Source organism: Pan troglodytes, chromosome 4, assembly GCF_028858775.2.
Source record: "Pan troglodytes isolate AG18354 chromosome 4, NHGRI_mPanTro3-v2.0_pri, whole genome shotgun sequence".
Classification (NCBI taxonomy): domain Eukaryota; kingdom Metazoa; phylum Chordata; class Mammalia; order Primates; family Hominidae; genus Pan; species Pan troglodytes.
Window position 1 is genome coordinate 162,389,978 of NC_072402.2, and position 20,091 is coordinate 162,410,068.

General features: G+C 35.4%; 1 protein-coding gene across 8 annotated transcripts in view; it reads left to right on the top strand.

The window, feature by feature from the left end:
* Nucleotides 1–20,091, top strand: part of TENM2 (teneurin transmembrane protein 2) — a 3,953,434-nt gene that overhangs the window by 406,988 nt on the left and 3,526,355 nt on the right. For all 8 annotated transcript variants that reach the window (XM_054685270.2, XM_054685273.2, XM_054685274.2 and 5 more), the window contains one exon: nucleotides 18,030–18,072. The gene's annotated coding sequence lies outside the window, so the exon portion shown is untranslated. The remainder of the gene's footprint in view (nucleotides 1–18,029; nucleotides 18,073–20,091) is intronic.

The following is a 20,091-nucleotide window of genomic DNA, read 5'->3' on the forward strand; positions in this document are numbered from 1 at the left end:
AGGTTGAGGCTGCAGTGAGCTGTGATCACATCACTGTACTGTGGTCTGGGAGATAGAGACCCTGTCTCAAAAAAATTTAAAAAATTTGTTAGAGATAGGGTGTTACCAGAGATGGAGTCTCACTAGGGTGTAGTGGTGTGATCATAGCTCACTGTAACCTTGAACTTCTGGGCTCAAGCAATCCTTCTGCCTCAGACTCTTGAGTAGCTATGACTACAGGCACCACACTTAGTCAATTGTGTGTGTGTGTGTGTGTGTGTGTGTGTGTGTGTTTATGTAGAGATAGGGGTCTCACTCTGTTGCCCAAGCTGGTCTCAAACTCCTGGACTCCAACTCCTAGGCTCAAGTGATTCTCCTGCCTCAGCCACCCAAAGTGCTGGAATTACAGAAATGTACCACCTCTCCAGCCCAACTTTTGCATTGTGTTTCATATTTTTCCTGTTATTATTAAGAAAGACTATTAAGTGAGTGAATGGTCATGGTAGGAGAAAAAAGTGATAACAATGATTTAAAGTCCCTTTTTGCAGTGATAGTTCCTTGGAGATTGGATTCTGTGACATCTTTCTAGAAATTACAGTGTTTGATATAATTAATCTTATAATGATTTTATACTACACCATTAAATCAAGCTTTACCAATATGAAAGGTAGAAGGATACATGCACTTAAAGGAAGAGTGTGAATGATAGCCTGTGTACATAACTACATACCTCAGACATCATGATAAACTAAACATAAGAGGTTTAAGGTGTTTTTCCAGTCACTATAAAATATTCCTACAAAAAGTATAGTCATATGGCCCCAGACAACATGTAAAATGATATTACCATTGCCTATTTCAAATTCACCATTTATCTAAAGCTGTGTTGGTAGAGGTAGGATGGACAGGAAACTCACACAGCAGAAAATCAAAACAAAAATATGGCTGGAAAAGTGAATGAAATTCTACTTCATATACATTTTTTTCAGTGACTTTTGAAGAATGAGACAGATTATAAAAATTAAAAAACCACAATTCCATTTTAATATTTAATCAGCACTTGAGAGATGAAAGAGTTGGTTTCATAATATTGAAATGATCAGTTTGAAAGTAAGAACAAGCAAGAAAATAAAATTTGTTATCCCTCTGGATGATATTATTGCAAATTTATAAAATTACTTATTTCATGAAAGTCATTTGAAGATATATATTCAAGCCAATAAATTCTTAATGAATGGAAATAAAAGGGGAGAAAACCCTTAACAGAATTTAAAGCTAAACCTTCATTTTTGTGACGGAATGTTACAACAAAAGAAAATCCAAAGTCTACAGTTACTCTTCACATAAATTTTAGTGCAACTATGAAGTAGCAACACCAATATACTAATATCTAGTGTACTCACTGTAAAAAGATAAAATACTCAAGGTGTTCAATTCTGATTGTTGAAACAGCACTTATTAGTGCTTATGTTGCAAAGAACAACCATCTAAAAATAGATTTATATTTAAGTACATCATATACGATTCAGTGTCACAAAAAGTGTATCAATTTGTTTTTAGTTTTCATGTTAAACAAGAATCACTAATAATTCTATAGAAAATGATTCAACAGTATTTTTTCTTGACAATTTTACAGTGACAGATCTCTATAAAGATTATTAAATTATTAAAATTTACCATAGTCGCTCTTCTGTGCAATAGCTCTCTAAAGCTTATTTTTCTTGTCTAACTAAAACTTTGTACCCTTTGATCAACATCAATAAGAGTGCACTGTATATTTCAAAATTGCTGAGAGTAGATTTCAAATATATTCACCACAAAAAAAGATAAGCATATGAAGTGATGGATTTAATTAGTCTATTTAATCATTCCACATTGCAAACATATATCAAAATATCGCATTGTACCCCCAAAATAATAATATGCAATTATTATTTTCAGTGGAAAATAAAGTTTAAAAGCATGTTTTTAAATCATGTTGTATCAAATTTAGGCTGCTGTTCCAAAAACATTACCTACAAATCCATGGCAAGGTAGACCACTTGATAAGACTTCTAATATTATAGAGCAAGAAACACCTATAGCACGATGCTTTTGGCAAGACTACTACTCTTTCCAAAATGGTATGTAGATTTAAGCCTAATTGCAATTTCCTTCAGGACTAGTCTCATTCTATATATTTGTTTTAGTTTGTACCTACACAGACATATGTCCTGATAATTTGATATCATATTTATAAAAAACCAAAGCTTTACTATTTTGACATATTTACCAGACATATCATTTCCTTTATTAAAAAGGAGCAATATTGGCCATCATGGTGTCTCACGTCTATAATCTCAACTCTTCGGTAGGCTGAGACAAGAAGTTCACTTGAGCTCAGGATTTTGAGACCAGCCTGGGCAACATGGCGAAATCTCATCTCTACAAAAATTACAAAAAATTAGCCAGGCATGGTGGCACACACCTGTAGTCTCAGCTACTAGGGAGGCAGAGGTGGGAGGATCACTTGAGTCCAGGGGGTTGAGGTTACAGTGAGCTATGTTCACACCACTGCACTCCAGCCTGGACAGCAGAGTGAGATCCTGTCTCAAGCAAACTAAAAACAGTAATACTGGCTTGCCCAGTGGCTTACACCTGTATAACGACAGCACTTTGGGAGACCAAGGCAGGAAGATTGGTTGAAGCCAGGGGTTCGAGACCAGCCTAGGCAACAAAACAAGGCCCTGTATCTATCAAAAAAACAAAAAACAAAAAAGAGCAGTATCAAAAATCAATGTTTAGTAAAAAATAAAGCACGTATTTTCTTATTCTCAACTCACATATTCCCCACTTAGCACATCAGAAAGTTTTGAAAAGACATTCATAAAATATTTAAAGCAACAGCTTAAACGTGGAATCATAGCCCCCACTCCACTCTTCATGCTGAGAAATATCAACATCTTCTTAAAATAAGAGACAAGATACTGAAACCTATTGTTTCAAGAAAGGGCATATGTTGATTAATCTCAACGGGTGGCAGAGAAACTCACTAATATTCACTCGTAGCTTTAAAACAATTATTTTACATAGCTTTACAACAATTATTCCCAAAGTGGAGACCTTCAGCATCAGCATCACCTGGGAGCTTGTTAATGATGCAAATTCCTAGGTACCACCACAGACTTACTTAGTCAGATATGCTCAGGGTGGGGTCTAGCAATCTGGTTTAATAGGCTCTGCAGGTGATTCTGTGCAGGCTAAAGTTTAGGAATGACTACTTTAAAGCAATTATAGAGAGAATAGGAAGGAAAAAAAAATCACCCATGCTGGAAATCATGATGTAGAACCAGAAGCTTTAATGTCATAAACTAGGCTAGAAATCTTGCTCTAGAACTTTTTAGGAGTATCATATTAGGAACAATACTTCTCTTACATTTCTTATTTATACAATGGGAGAAGTAAAATATGTATTGAACCATTATTTTAGGTACAAAAATAATATGTATAAAAGACATATTGGAGTCTCACCAAGAGTATTAACTGAAGAATATTAAAGTAATAATATTCTTAAACAAAACATAGTTAGATTGTGTTATTAACAACAGTTAGTAATTTTTTCCTAAAGTTTGAATGAAGCCAGCTCCATCTGTCTTTCATGTGTCCATGTTCAAATATCAGTCAAGCAAATTGTGTTTGATACACAAAATTAGAAGATGGCAGGTTTCCATCCAGTCACACCAAGAGGCCTACAAATGGTTTACTTATTTAGTAGATTAATCTCTCCATGTTATCCCAGCTAAGAAAGTTTGTTACAAACTTTTTATTCAGGAATTTAAAACTACATTTGAAGTTATTAAAATATGAATAATAAATGTCCATGAAATGGCCTGAGATCAAACAGTTAAAGTATGTATGGTTTGGTTTCTCAGAGAAGGCAACAAAAAACAAGAACAAAAACAACAGCAAAAAATCCCCAAAACACTAAACAATAATGGGGGCAGTGTTTATGTAGTCTAAGCATCTAGAAGAAAACCGATCCTTAAAGTTTTATTTATTTATTTATTTATTTAGGCTGTATACTTAGGTTTTAAGGATATCATAACATCCCAAAAATGTGTTTTTAAATAGTTGCATGCCCCAGTTGCCCCTGTTTATTTAAGATTGGTATGCAGTCTCTGAGATAATCTACTATTTTGGCTTTGCTAGAACATGTCCCTTTTCCTCTTGAATTTCTTTAAGTCACACTGCGAGCTGTTAAAGTCTCTCTCTAACTCCCTGGGCAGAGCATGCTAATGGGAAGCTGGAGTTTTCCGAAGGAGCTGTCATGATCTGTTGACTCAATGATCTGTTAATGACACCTGAAGGTTCACAGCAGTGCCGGCCTCAGCTTGCTGCTGCTACAGCCGGCCCATTGAGGATGCAGGTGCATTGTAAGAGGCACCCAAATCAGCCATTAAGGTCACTTTTATTAGAGGCTTCTACTTACAAAATAGGGCTCTCAGGGAGCATGATTCAGTCTAGCATGACCCTGACGGCTCAGAAGAGAGTCACACTTTTAAGGAGCAGCCAAGCCTTGTTATAATAAAAAAAAAAAAGGAAGGAAAATAATATTGCTCTGTTTTTTCTTTCACAGACTCATATATCCTATTGTGCAAAAAATTTAAGAACAATGGTTCCCACCCTACACCTTCATTTCACCCCTCCCCCCGCCGCCCCGCTAGTGGTAACTAATTTTAAAGGAAATCAGCACCCCATCTCCATTTTTAGTCAACAAAAATTAATTCCTTTGCAAATGTCACATGTGATTTGCTGAAAAAAGCCATCTGAGCAAAGGCATAACTCTAAAAAGTTTAATAGACTAGAAGTGCATACACTGGTAATGAAAGATAAATATCTTTAAAAACTCAAGGAGTACCCCTATTCCAGCCTAGCCCCCCCATATGGGACATTTTGCCTATATATTATTTTGCTCCAGACAACTTTATAAGATATGAAACAAAACAAGGCCTTCTACTATTCTATTGTTAGGCACTGGGAGACTTGTTCTAAACTTGTGTCTTCAACTTATGGCTTTTATTTTAGTTATTGGAGTCAAGATACCGCACATTCAACTATTTTAAATCTATCTGGAATTTTGACTAATTGTTCTTGCAGCATACCTGAAAGCATTGGAAGAGAACACCGTGTTTTTGTTTTTGTTTTTTTTTCCAATTTTCCCGCCATTCTTGATTTGTCACATAAGTAATAGTAATTACTCTGCTTTGTTATTAGAAAATAATTACATCATTGCATTTAAATAAAGCAAACCATCACAAAGGGAATTGTAACATACTGAAACTATAGGAAAGAAAAATAATAAAACTTGAATAGATATCTTGCCTAGAACAACTCAATTTTATAAAGTTGGCAAAAAAACAATGTTTAAAGAACATATAGAGTAGACGTCATTTTTGGTTCAACACAAATAGGTCATTGATCTGGCAAACAGCATTGAAGAAATTAATTACAGTTCAGTCATTAATATATTCATTCACAGAAGAACTCCTTGGTGAGTTAGAGAAAATACTTTTATCCTGCTTGTTTTGTATAATGTGCCACTATATGTGGTATATGGGGATTTGTTTTCCAAGTTCTCTTACTTCCACTAATGGTGCATCTCTTGAAGTATGTTTCAGCCTTCCTTATCTCCCATCCTGGACAGCCTTATGCATGGGAGAGGCCAATAAGTTTTTACCCTTTCCAACTTGCACAATGCTTCTTTGGATGAGAATATTTGAAGCAAATTTCTTACCATGTCATTTACTTGCTGAAAAATCTTCACTAGATTTTTGACTCAACAAAATGATACAAAAACTCAATAGCCTGTAATTTAGAACCCTCTGTGATCTGATCTTGACATTATATAAACCTCATTTCATATCCTGCTCTTTATGTCCCTAGGACCAAAACTGCACTATGGCAGAATTGTTCCTGACCTATCTCCACAAAATCTACTTCAACTTAACTAGTTTACCAGCTTCAATCAAACCATGCTCTCCATTCTTCTCTCTACAATATTTGCCTGACATTCATCATGTGTTCCTCACACACTGGTAGGCTAGTTGCTATTTATACTCCCATTTCATCAGTCAGTTAAACAATATGATTTCCCAAGAGAGGTTATTACCAAATATATTTATGCAAATTGCTGTTATTATAATTATCAAAATTAATTAAATAATAACCAACTGATAAATACAAGTTGAAGATAATTTTTTTCCTATAAAAAGTAAGTTAGATATTTTGGAAATAAACCCAAGTCCCTAAAAATACTGCTGTCATACATATCGGTTGTGACATAGCTGTAAAACACTGGGGGAAGACCATAGAAAACTAGAAAGATTCTGCATTTTTATTTCTAGTCAAAAATCTTCAAGTTTCACTTCATTTTAAAGAAATTTAAAGTGGGATTCCAAGGTCATGCATTTTGGGTGTGGTTTGTGCAAGGAAGGTGACAATTTAGAGAATGATATGCTACAGTAATAATGGTAATACTTCTTTGGAAAACAAATTATCGAAAATGGAGACATCATTTATGTAATGACAGAAACAAATCTAAATATGATGCAGAGAAGATTGTAGCAAATCCATTATTTAACAAGTACTTGTTTCTTCCCTTAATTGTGAACATTTTCAAACATTTATAGTATGCATGGTCATTTTTATTGGTGTATAATTTACATTCAGAGAAGTGGAAATATTATAAGCTTTATGAATTTCCATAAACTGTACACATCTTTGTAACCAGAAAGAGAGGATTAGCAGTCATCCAGAAGGTGCCTCCTGTGCCTCCTTTCTGTCACTGCCCCCTCTTCTTGCATGGGTCACTATTCTATTTAACAGCATAAATTAGCTTTGCTTCCTTTTATAATATGTATACATTGTGTATATTATTTTGTATTTGGCTTCTTTCTCATAACATTATACTTATGAAATGTTTGCTTCATGTAACTATAAAGCATCCAGTTTCGTGGCAGCAAAGTATTCTTTGAATCCTCTTAGAGCAAATATCATTCACAACTTACTAAAATAAAAGAGCTTTTCCTTCTTCTTACATATGCCAATTTTGGATTGTGTCACTCAGTTCCATATACCTGGACTACTCTTGCTCTTTTTTTATCCCCAATCTATTGTAAAAAGGTAATTTGTACAAAGCTATAAGTGTGTCCCTCATATAAATATAAAATGTGTCATAGATTCATGCAACTTATTAATAAGGGCAACAATAAGATGGTGAAGCTAATTCAAAGAGCGTTTGAAGAACCAAATATGTACGGAGATTAAAGGAAAAAACATTAGAACAAGATTGCTAGGTGAGATTAAAACCTGGAAATGCTTTTACAGGATAAAAATCAATCTACAAATTAACATGTAACTTCAAAGTCTGGCATCTAAATAATAAATGATATGTCAAACAAAATTGTATCCTCCTAGAGATTAAGATAATAAATAATTCTTGGGTGAGCCTGCTGCACATTTTTTCAGTATAACCCTGAAGGGACACACAGATGCCATTTTGCCTTATTTCTTATCCCTCGAGGTCAATGTTCATGCCACTTCCACTCTGAAGTCTTTCTGATCTCCTAGCTGGAAGTCATCTCTCTGGCCAAAGAGCACTGGTAGTACGTGGAGTATGTACAATATGAAGTTTGTGAATGAATAATGGTAATCTACCACTCTAGGGGTATATCACTCCTTGAGCAGAAAGGGCTAATTAAGAACATGATTAAATTTTAAATTATAGCTGAAGAAATTGCACTGTAGAAAAGAGATAAATTAGAACACATCATGGTGTGGTTAGCACGTATATGTTCTTAAAAAGAGCAAATATGCTTTGAGAAATAATTGATTTATAAATAATCTGCTTTTCAACTTCCTTTTGCCCTTTCTGTAAGCTCTGCACTATAGAAACATTCTCTCTGTAATCCCCCCACTTCATACTTCATTCTAGTCTTGTTAAGCAAAACTACAGGAATCATCTATCTCAAGCTCCATTTTAGGCATCTTTTTTCCTCATCACAGCTTGGAGACGCTGTTTGGAAACTCATGTTCAATCACGGACTTTTTCTGGCCACCATTTTCTTGTTTAGCTCTGTGACCCTCCATGCTACTTTTCCTATTATTTGCCATCAGGTGCTTGCTACTCACTTCATTGGACTTGTTGGACTTTTATTTCTTATTCTATCCCTTTCAGTCTTTACGAAAACATTCTCTTCAGCAGAGCTTTGTTAAACATTATTCTTTTTTCTTTAGCTTCTCTGGATCATGCTATTTAAGGGAGAATTTGCATAATGCATCTGTACGTCGAGTTTGATCAGACTTTGCTTTGCTTGTTTTCTCAACTCCTCCCAAGTAGCTAAAAAGTTGATCTTGCTAAGATGGTTTTGAATTAAGTTATGTATACTCTTGGCCAGACCTCCTTTTCTTACTTCCAACTGGAGTGGATAATGCAAGGTAAGAGGTAGGACGATGCAGTGTAAAACTTACCTCTTTTTCTGGGAACTCTCAACTGAAGTATAAAAGGTAATTGACAAAAAATCTTAAATTCCTTTTTTATGAAATTCTAGGAAAATAACATCTTGGTGATAGCTCAAATATGTGTTCTTTAGCTGTGTGTGGCTATTTGAATTAAAATGTAAATTTAAATGCATTAAAAGTAAATAAAATTTGGTCCGGCGCAGTGGCTCACACCTGTAATCCCAGCACTTTGGGAGGCCGAGGTGGGCGGTTCACGAGGACAACAGATTGAGACCATCCCGCCCAACATGGTGAAACCCCGTCTCTACTAAAAATATAAAAATTAGCTGGGTGTGGTGGTGTGCGCCTTTAGTCCCAGCTACTCAGGAGGCTGAGGCAGGAGAATTGCTTGAACCGGGAGGCAGAGGTTGCAGTGAGCTGAGATCGTGCCACTGCACTCCAGCCTGGCGACAGAGCGAGACTCTGTCTCAAATAAATAAATAAATAAATAAATAAATAAATAAATAAAAGTAAATAAAATTCAAAATTCATTTCATCAATTACTTTAGCCATATTTCTAGTGCTCAATAGCCACATATAGTTACTATGTTGAACACTGAAAATATAGAACATTTCTATCATCATAGGAAGTTCTGTTGGACAGAGTTAACCCAAAGTACATGGTAGCTATTGAATGCAAATGTGCGGACTAGTGACTTCTGTTTCATTTTCAGCTAAAGTGCTTCTTCCTTTCACAGAATTTTACTTACCTGACTCCACTAAGGATTGGTACTATCTAAGGGGCTTCTAAATGAGTTGGAAGACACAGAGCCCAGTGAAATTTTCAAGTGTGCAGATGAAACTAAGCTCTTCTGGGAGTGGAAATGCCAAATTGAAAAACTACACCTGAAGGCTTTATGAGGGGGCAGACATGCATCAGATGAGCTTCTTTTCAAGCAAGTACAATGTGGCAAAGTTAGGTGGAAATGATTGCAGCCTTATGGGATACTGGATTTGGTTCTTCTGGTTAACAATTGATAGAACAATATCAAGTTCATTACGTAGTATTTCCTAAAATACAAAATTTTGTTATCGCTCAAAGTAGCAAAAATAAATTTGAGTGAAATGATGCAGTTATTTTCTACTTGTGTGTGATATTTAATGCATAAGTATCTGTGCAAGTAACACCTAACAGAGGTGGATGTTTTAACTTGTTTTAATAAGTTAGTATTAACTTCCAAAATAGAAGTGGAAGAAAAGGCAAAATGTATAAGCATAAAGGAGTGAGGAGTGTTGTTTGAAAGAAAAATAATAGTTGTTTGTGGTTGAAGCAAAAGTCCAGGGCATGATATAGTTTTAGAAATGAGTGCCAAGCCTTATTGCAAAAGTCCTGGTAAAATGCGTATCGAATAGGTGAAGAAAACCACCAAAATAAGTTATTCAAACAGCAGAAGAATAACATAATCTAATGAGTATTTTAGAAAGATAAACGATATAGTTTGGGTCTTTGTCCTCTCCAAATCTCATGTTGAAATGTGATCCCCAGTGTTGGAGGTGGGGCCTGGTGGAAGGTGTTTGGGTCATGGGGGCAGATCCTTCATGAATGGGTTGATGCTCACTCCATGGTAATGAGTGAGTTCCCACTCTCTTAGTTCACATGAGAGCTAGCTATAAAAGGAATCTGGCTCTTCCTCCTCTCTGTTGTACTCCCTCTCTTGCCACATGACATACCTGCTCCTGCTTCACCTTCCACCATGATTGTAAGTTTCCTGAGGCTCACCAGAAGCCAGGCAGATGCTGGTGCCATGACCTGCAGAACTGTGAACCAAATAAACATTGTTTCTTTATAAATTACCCAGCCTTAGGTATTCGTTTATAGCAATGCAAAACAGACAGATATAGGAACTCTAGCAGCAACGTAGATTAATAGTTCTAAAAGGGGGTGCTTTTGTCTCCCAGGGGACAGTTGACCATTTCTGGAGTAGCATTGGTTGTCATCAGAGATTAGGGGTCAGGGAGCCAATGGTATCTACTAGGTAGAGTTTAGGGGTGCTTCTAAACTTCTTATAATGTAAAAGAAAATTCCCACAGCAAAGAAATATTCAGTCCCAAATGCTGATGTTGCCAAGGTTGAAAAACCTTGATGCGGACAATAAATTTAAGAAAGGACATGCCTTAAATAATAAAATCATTTAGGATACTGATACAAAAGTAAATTTAAGAAATGATGAGAGGAATGATGTTATATTAATATGTTTACTGTTCTTAAATTTATAAAGACAGAATATTGACAAGGAGGAATATAGAGTTAATCCAATTTTCTAAATAGAATGAAAAGAAACCCATTCCCTATTTGTATGTTTTGTACAACTTATACAATTATTTACTCATAAATTTATATAAACAAAAGAAAATTCCAGAAGGATATATACTGCATTGCAAGTAAAATTAATGGGAAAATATATAAACTAACATAGCTGGGACTTTTTTATTATACAGAGAAAAGGGGGAAATTCCATAATTTTCTAGAGAGAATATAGAGTTGCTGAAAAGTGCAAAAGAAATTCTCCCATATAACATTAAATTCCATTGGAACTTTAGGGGGAAATGGTCAACCAGCATTTCATGGCAAAACAAGATGTCTTTTGTGGGCAAAGGCAGTAGAAATACTTGCAAATTTCACGGTGCTCAAAATATACATGAACATCCTACAGTTATTGTAAAGATTACTTAAAGATGTTAAACATGGTAAATCATAAAATTTAAAGAAATTAGTGTATAAAAGTTCTCTTTTGCTATTTGGTAAATTCAGGAATAAAATTAGATCTTTTCTTTTGGCCATGTAAACTGTAAATTCTGTACAAAACTTGACCCTGCTATTATTACCTCATCTATATATTGTGTTTCCTTCTACTTTCCAGAGGTCAGCACATCCTGCACTTTATATAAGATCTCTTTTTCAGTTTGGTTACTGAAAATGATAATTGTTCCTATTCTGTTGGAATGCTTACTAAAAATGGCTAGGCAATTGACTAGTTGGGTCATTGCCTGGTATAATTGCCCAGCAAAGTTTCATTATATATTGTTTCTATATTCTTGTCTTCATAAAATAAGATTCCCACAAAGAAATATTGCAGCAATTATAATTATACTTAGGCAGTGCACTTGTGTATATTTTTAAAAAAAGTCTCTGAATTTTATTCAATTATGAAAGATGAATAAAAAATTATCTCCCTTCAAGTTCTACTTAATTTAATAATTCCTGTTCCTTTTCTGGAAACAACAACAAAAAAATTCTTGTATAAGGCTCCTCCAGAGGTTTCACAAAAATTATAATGAAAACCTTTAAATATGATATGGAAGAGACAGTGAAGCATTTAAAATATATATGGAAATGCCACTGGCATTTATTATAAGTTTTTAAAACCCGAATTATTTTTTATTTATTTGGAATACTTCATGAGATTTTGGCAGAATTTTTTAACATATATATTCTGGAATTTTCAGTTACTTTACATAAATGATGATTAAAGTCACTTTGAAATATTTTCTAAAAAGAATTGCACATACAAACTTGGGAAACAAATAAAGCTATATCCCTGTGCATTGAGTCAAGAATACAGAATCTATCCTAGGTTTTTCAAACAATTAATTTTTTTTTTTTTTTTTTTGAGATGAAGTCTCACTTTGTCTCACAGACTGGAGTGCAATGGCGCAATCTTGGCTCACTACAACCTCTGCCTCCCAGGTTCAAACAATTCTCCTGTCTCAGCCTCCTGAATAGCTGGGATTATAGGTGCCCACCACCACGCCGGGTAATTTTTGTATTTTAGTAGAGATGGGGTTTCACCATGTTGGCCAGGCTGGTCTCGAACTCCTGACCTCGTGATCCACCCTCCTCGGCCTCCCAAAGTGCTGGGATTACAGGCATGAGCCACTGCACCTTGTCGAGTTAATTTTTTAACAGTCAATATGTTTTAGATATTCAGGCTTGCTTTTCTTGTTTGTTTTAATGGTCAAGAAAGACGCTTAGAACACTTATTTTCAATTTTACCAGGCAAAAATTACCCCAGCTATGCACTACAGCAAAATCACTAGTATATCTTGGTCTCAAGTAGGCCAAAAACATAATTAAAAGCTTTCTATTGAAGTAAAATATGTGTACAAAACTGCACATGTAGGCGTACAATTTGATAAATTTTCATTAACTGATTATTGATTATGCCAGTGTAACTAGCATCCAGATCAAGAAATCATCACCAGTACCCCAGTAAAACCTCTGCAATTTTCCCCAAAGTTAGTCCATTATCCTAAAATCTTAAAGCATAGAATACTTTTTTATATTATTTTATATAAAAATTGCATAATACAGCATGTTCAATTCTGTCTGACTTTAGCTCAACAGTGTTTGTGTGATTCATTCCTATTGTTATCTGTATTTGTAGACAGTGATTACCATTGTGGTACAGTAATCATTATGTGAAATACCTCAATTTATCCTATCGTTGGTGGAGATTTGAGTGATATTTAGGTTTTAGCTATTACAAATTAGTAATATTTTATTGTATTACATGATTTTTTGGTAAACATTGGAACACATTTCTGATAAAAAATATACCTAAAAATTGAATTATTGGATCATAGAGATTTTGTATGTTCACATTCAGTAGAAACAGCCAAATCGGTTCCCAAAGGCTGTACCAATTTTCCATGGCTTCCAGCTCTGTTTAAGAACTTCAGTTGCTCAACATCCTCCCCAGCACTCGATAGTCCTGTCTTTCTCATTGGCCACTCTGACGATTACTTAGTGGTATTTCATTTTGATCGTAAATTGTGTTTTCCTGATGTCTTTTCATATGTTTTATTAGAAATTTGGATATCCTCAGAGAGAGGATATTAACACAGAAAAATGTTTACAAAAGTGATAGATGGGCAGAAAAGGGGAAGAACAGTTGTTATGCAAGACCAGGACAGTGTCCCTACCTGTGTTCTGGGATGCATTCCTAGCTAAGCTGCTGTGGTGCATTGCTTCATTTTTTTTTTTTCAACTTTTGTTTTAAGTTCAGGGATACATATGCAGGACACTCAGGTTTGTTACACAGGTAAATGTGTGCCATTGTGGTTTACGGCAAAGATCATCCCATCACCTAAATATTAAGCTCGGCTTAATATTTAGCTGGGCTTAATATTTAGCTATTCTTCCTGATGCTCTCCCTCCTCCCACTCCTCACCCTCCAACAAGCCCCAGTGTATGTTGTTCCCCCCATGTTTCCACATGTTCTCATCATTCAGCTCCCACTTATAAGTGAGCAAATGCAGTGTTTGGTTTTCTGTTCCTCCATTAGTTTGCTGAGGATAAAGGCTTCCAACTCCATCCATGTCCCTGCAAAGGACATGATCTCATTCTGTTTTATGGCTGCATAGTATTCCATGGTGTATATGTACCGCATTTTCCTTATCAGTCGATCATTGATGGGCATTTAGGATGATTCCATGTCTTTGCTATTGTGAATAGTGTTGCAATAAACATATGTGTGCATGTATCTTTATAACAGAATGATTTATATTCCTTTGGGTATATGTCCAGTAAAGGGATTGCTGGGTCAAATGGTATTTCTGTCTGTACATTTTTGAGGAATTGCCATACTGTCTTCCACAGTGGTTGAACTAATTTACACTCCCACCAACAGTGTAAAAGTATTCCCTTTTCTCCACAACTTCACCAGCATCTGTTGTTTATAGAGTGCACTGCTTCTGAAATGAGGCTGCCTTAACCACTGCTGTTGGGACCTGAAAATGCTGGAGGCATTCTTTCCCGGTAATTGCCTTTCTGCTAAGTTGAGAGTTGAATACAGAATGCCTCCTGCTTGTGCCTCCTCCCATTGGCTCCCATTTGTAGAACTAATTATGAAAACAAGTCAAGAAATTCTAGGAAATGTCATTTTTAGACTTCCAGGATGCCTTTCCTCCCCTCCACTCCCATTGAAAATAAAAGCTTGGAAGGTCAGAAAACAAATTATATACCAATTGCCTCCATCTGCCCCAGTGCGCTGCACCTTAGCTTTCTAAATATCAAGGAGTAAGGAGGGACATAAGAGCTATGGCCATATAAATCTGCATATATGTCTATCAACATTTTCAGGCAACTGGTTAATCAGTTGTGTATTTGACAAAGTGTCTAGAAAAATAAAAAGTAAAGTACTTGCTCTCATGATTCTTATAACTTCTTAGTTATAAGAAATTTGTCATTATTAACTTTATTCACTAAGAATAAAGAAAAGTATACGTGAAACATCAGTTAATAATACAGAAAATTGGGAGGCTGAATTGTCACAATAGACAATGAGTCTTAACTGATTTTTCCAAGAGCAGGAGAGGAAAAACGACAGCGAATGTGGTTGAATGTGAAATGGGGGTGAGCTTTTTCCTAAAGGGCAGATAATGAGGAGGAGGGAAGAAGAAAACACATTCTGGTCAAAAGAAGCAATATGAGTAGAATAAATAACATAGGATTCGGCAGTGGCATCTTTATAAAATATCTGCCTTACCTTACCTTAAAGTGGGCTTTGGAAGAAGATAGCAGAATCAATTATAATTTTATAACAAGATTCCTGTCAATTTGGAAATCTGGAAATCATGTCAGGAAGAATAAGGAAACTAAGATATTTAGCTCAGAGAAGAGAAACCTAAATGCAATATCTATTAAGTATCATGTTGAAGAAGGCACAAATTTGTTTTGATTGTTCAAAAAGGAACAAAAGTGGCCGGGTGCAGTGGCTCACGCCTGTAATCCCAGCACTTTGGGAGGCCAAGGCGGGCGGATCCCTAGGTCAGGAGATCAAGACCATCCTGGCTAACACGGTGAAACACCATCTCTACTAAAAAAATACAAATCAATTAGCCAGGCATGGTGGTAGGCGCCTATAGTCCCAGCTACTGGGGAGGCTGAGGCAGGAGAATGGCGTGAACCCGGGAGGCAGAGTTTGCAGTGAGCCAAGATCACGCCACTGCACTCCAGCCTGGGCGACAGAGCGAGACTCAGTCTCAAAAAAAAAAAAAAAAAAAAAAAAAGGAACAAAAGTTAGAGGCGTTCAGCTATAAATTCAGTGAAAAACATTTGTTTAAAATCAATGGTTATCTTACAGTGAAACACACTAGCTCATGTAGATATGATGTCTATAGCCATAAATCATTCTCATAGAAGTTAAATGGCCAACTATATCACAGAAGGGATTTCTGCAATCAAAACAAAGAAGATGACCCAAATATTTCTTTAATCTAAAGAATAATTTGGGATAGATATGGTAGCATTTATCAGGGAACATGAAAGCCAATTAGTTTAGATTTTAGTAACTGATGAATACAATTAGTTTTTCTTACATTCCTGCTCAGTGCCAGATACTGTCTAGTGAAATGGTGAATGACATAATTCACTATAATAACCAATTCACTAGAGGAAACCGGGAAAGAAAAAACAAACTCTAGACTTAGAAGATGCTCCATGAAAAAGCAAGTCCAAGGTAAAATAGTGTTAAGAAAGTCTACATCCACTTACCTTTTTAATAATCATTATTATTTACAGAATATGAAACAGTTTCATGGCTCTGCTATGTCCTTAAGTAAATATACTTGCTTAACCTCTGAATCATCGAGCACCTTCCAAATTTGTCTCAGAAAATCATTTTTTTAATCCCCAGAAAATGATTATATCAACATTCTGCAACTGGTACTTGCATATAACTAATTTTTAAAATATACATTGTCGTTGTAATCACAATTATTGCCTATAGGAACTTATAGTCTGTTAAGGGAAATAGACGGTTATAATACCATATACAAAGCCATGCTATGGGAGTGAATGCGAGTGCTATAGAAACACACACCTAACTCATCCTTGGGGTGAGGGCTGGGGCAGGAAAATTCTGGGAGAAGGTTTAATAAAGTAACTCCTGAGTATCCTATAGGTCTGATAATTTAATAAATTAGCCAAACCTATAGGATACTCAGGAATTACTGAGAAAAAGGGAAGGAAAGAAAGTTCTAGACTTGATATTTAAAGTACATTAAGACAGACTTGTTCTGCATCTCAGATTTCATTGCAGGGTCACTACAAAGGTCACTGAAACGCACAATTATGCAATCTTAGGTGCAGGAAATAAACATAGAGATCCTCTAGTCCAGACACCTTTTATATAATAGCCTAAAGGGAGGCCATCTAACCTCTGTTTAAATGTTTTTAGTCACTGGAATCTATCTCATGAAGCATTTTCCCCCTTATATTAAAATGAAATCACCCTTCCTATAACTTTTACCTGCCCCAGTCTGCATTCTTGAGCTGCACCAAAGAACCTGGACTTTATTACTTTGGGAATATCGAAGTCATTTTCTATCGGTGATGGAATTTAAAATCAGGTCTATTTAATAGAGTTTTCAGTTACTCTGTCCATTCATTTTCAACCAGACATTTCACTGCTTTTAACATGTAAAATATATCTGCACATCTTAAAGTTTTCTTAAAACTACAATATAAATACTGAGTTTTATATAACTTTTTATTTATCAAGGGAGTATTTTGGAAATTTGGTTTTGGCATCTTTTTGTAAAAATGTTAGTTCTTAGGAACATTTTCATAATTCAGCAGGATCTACAATGTTAATGGACCTGAGCAGCAGGATCCTTGGACCACATACTATAAATACTCCTCAGAGTGCTTATAATTTCAATTCCAGAGCCTAATGCTGGCTGTAATTCATTTGTTTTTCTTCTCTTATTGAAAGTGATTCCCAGCAGCCTTCTGATTTTGGAAATCTATTACTTTTGCTCAATTCTAAGTTCATAGTCCAAATTTAAATTAAAGTATGGTAGTAGAAAAAACATGGTAGGAATTCAAAAAAGTAATGGTGAAGAAATAAATATTTTCTATGAGCAAAAGATTCTTTTAAAAACATTTAAATCACTCAGGGAAAAATTAGAAGTCTTTTTCTTCAGTTTCAATTTGGGCTTCCAGTGCTCAGAATACTAAAACATAAGAAAAATATGTTCTTCTCTTGATTAAAAATAAATAGTTGCAAATTACTCAATAGCTTCACATTTCAATTTAAACATAAGATACATGAAATGCAACTTGATGTTCTATGTGTGTGTATTTAGTTGGCACTGCAAAATGAACATGGATACAATTTTTAAAACACGAACTAAAATTACATTGTACTAGCCTTAAACATAATTAGAATTTTAGATTGGATATATCTCACTTCAAGTAAATTTTGTGATTTTATACGTGAGAAAACGGAGGCCAGTAAAGTTAAATGATTTATATTAGAAGTAGAGAACCACTGACAATTTTCATGTTCTACAGAATGCTTTTTTACTTGGTAATAGAACAGCAGTCTTACAATAAATGTAGAAGTATTTTGACTATTTATATAGTGACAGTAGTCTTATTTGAATAAATACGTTAAGTTCAAGAAAAGGGAGGAATCTAAATTTGAAAAATGAAACTTCTTAAATAGCATATGATGTAATGTTCATTATTTTTAATTTTCATGTTTTTTTTTTTTTACCCCCACCAGGGAAATCATCTTTTGGGAATTTATCTAAGAAGAACTTCTTATGGTAAGAATGTTTAATAAAATAACATTTTATAAAAATAATCACATAGCTTTATTGCATGACATCTTTATTTTCAAATAGAATTTCCAATATACACAGAGCTGAGAAAAATATGCACACTATTCTATTTATGTGATATATCAAATAACAGATACTGAAATGAGTCACTAAGTATCTGCTATTTATTTTCACTGAGATTTGAATGTCTGATAATAGATGAAAATGTTACTTCTTTAAGTAATAATGGTGCCCTTCAATGGGCAAATGAAAAATAATTTAAAGGATTAAAGGAAGAGACCTCTGAACTCTGGAAGTTCCCCTGACTTCCCCACCAAAGTAGACTGCTCATTTTTTTTTTTTTTTTTTTTTTTTTTTTGGAGACCCAGTCTCACTCTGTTGCCCAGGCTGGAGTGCAGTGGTGTGATCTTGGCTCACTGCAACTTCTGCCTCCTGGGTTCAAGTGATTCTCGCATCTCAGCCTCCCGAGTAGCTGGGACTACAGGCATGAGCCACCACGCCCGGCTAATTTTTGTATTTTTAGTGTAGACGGGATTTTACCATGTTGGCCAGGCTGGTCTCAAATTCCTGACGTCAGGTGATCCACTTGCCTCAGCCTCCCAAAGGGCTGGGATTGCAGATGTGAGCCAACATGCCCCGCCAGATTGGTCATCTTCTGTAGCACTCTTTTTCCCCCTACTAACCTGTTTTACTTTTAGAACACATGTTATTAAAATATTTGTCATCATACAAAATATTTATTTTGTATTTATACCTCTGTTGCCCATCTTTCCCACTAGAAGGTAACATGTAGGGGAGCCAGATGCTTGCTTATTGGCAAATGGCTGGCCCATAGACATTTGTTAAATGGCTGCATTAAGGATCAATGAAATGATCACCTATGATGTACCAGCCACTAAATCAGGTTGCTTCACTGGCAACATTTCCATTTATCCTCAGTAAACCTAAGAGGTAGATATTGGCTTCATTTTACAGATAAGGAAACAGATTCAGAGCAGAAAAATTACTTGCTCCAAATTATGTAATTATTAAGAAGATGCTGGAACTTGAATTCTTGTTTAGCAATTTCAAATACTAAAACCTTTTTTTTTTTAGAGCAAATATCCTAAAATTCAGATTGTTAAAATGATGTGAAGAAAAAATGAACAGGAAACTGATGCAGAGGCCACAAAGAATATTCAAACACAAGTTTTCCGTTTTCAAAAAATGACACTGCTCCAGGACCCTGTGGATATGAGGCTGGATAATTGATTCTCTACTTCCAACTTACTCATGTGCATTTGATACCTCTAACAAAAGGAGTAAATTTTTCACAATTCAATATGACCTACTTTTAATTATTTAGGTGTTTATTAACAGTTTTGAATCAACGTTTGTCATGTAAATATATAATCAGAAACATCAAGTCTGACAGGGCAAAGGTAAAGAAAAATATATATTTTAATTCTTAAAAGAGTCAGTTCTTAGGTTTTCACACTCTTAATTGGAGATCATATTACCTATATTTTAGGAATTACATTTTTTTTTTTTTTTTTTTTTTTTTGAGACGGAGTCTCACTCTTTCGCCCAGGCTGGAGTTCAGTGGTGCTATCTCGGCTCACTGCAAGCTCCGCCTCCCGGATTCACGCCATTCTCCTGCCTCAGCCTCCCAAGTATCTGGGCCTACAGGCGCCCGCCACTGCGTCCAGCTAATTTTTTGCATTTTTAGTAGAGACGGGGTTTCACCGTGTTAGCCAGGATGGTCTCGATCTCCTGACCTCGTGATCTGCCTGCCTCGGCCTCCCAAAGTGCTGGGATTACAAGCGTGAGCCACCGCACCCAGCCAGGAATTACATTATTTTTTATTAAACTTTTTATTTAGAGATTATTATTGATTCACATGCAGTTGTAAGAAATTAATACGGAGAAACTCCAGTGCCTTTTACCTGGTTTCTCCCAATGTAACGTATTGGAAATTCATGCTATAAAATGAAAACCAGGCTATTGACATTGATACACTTAATA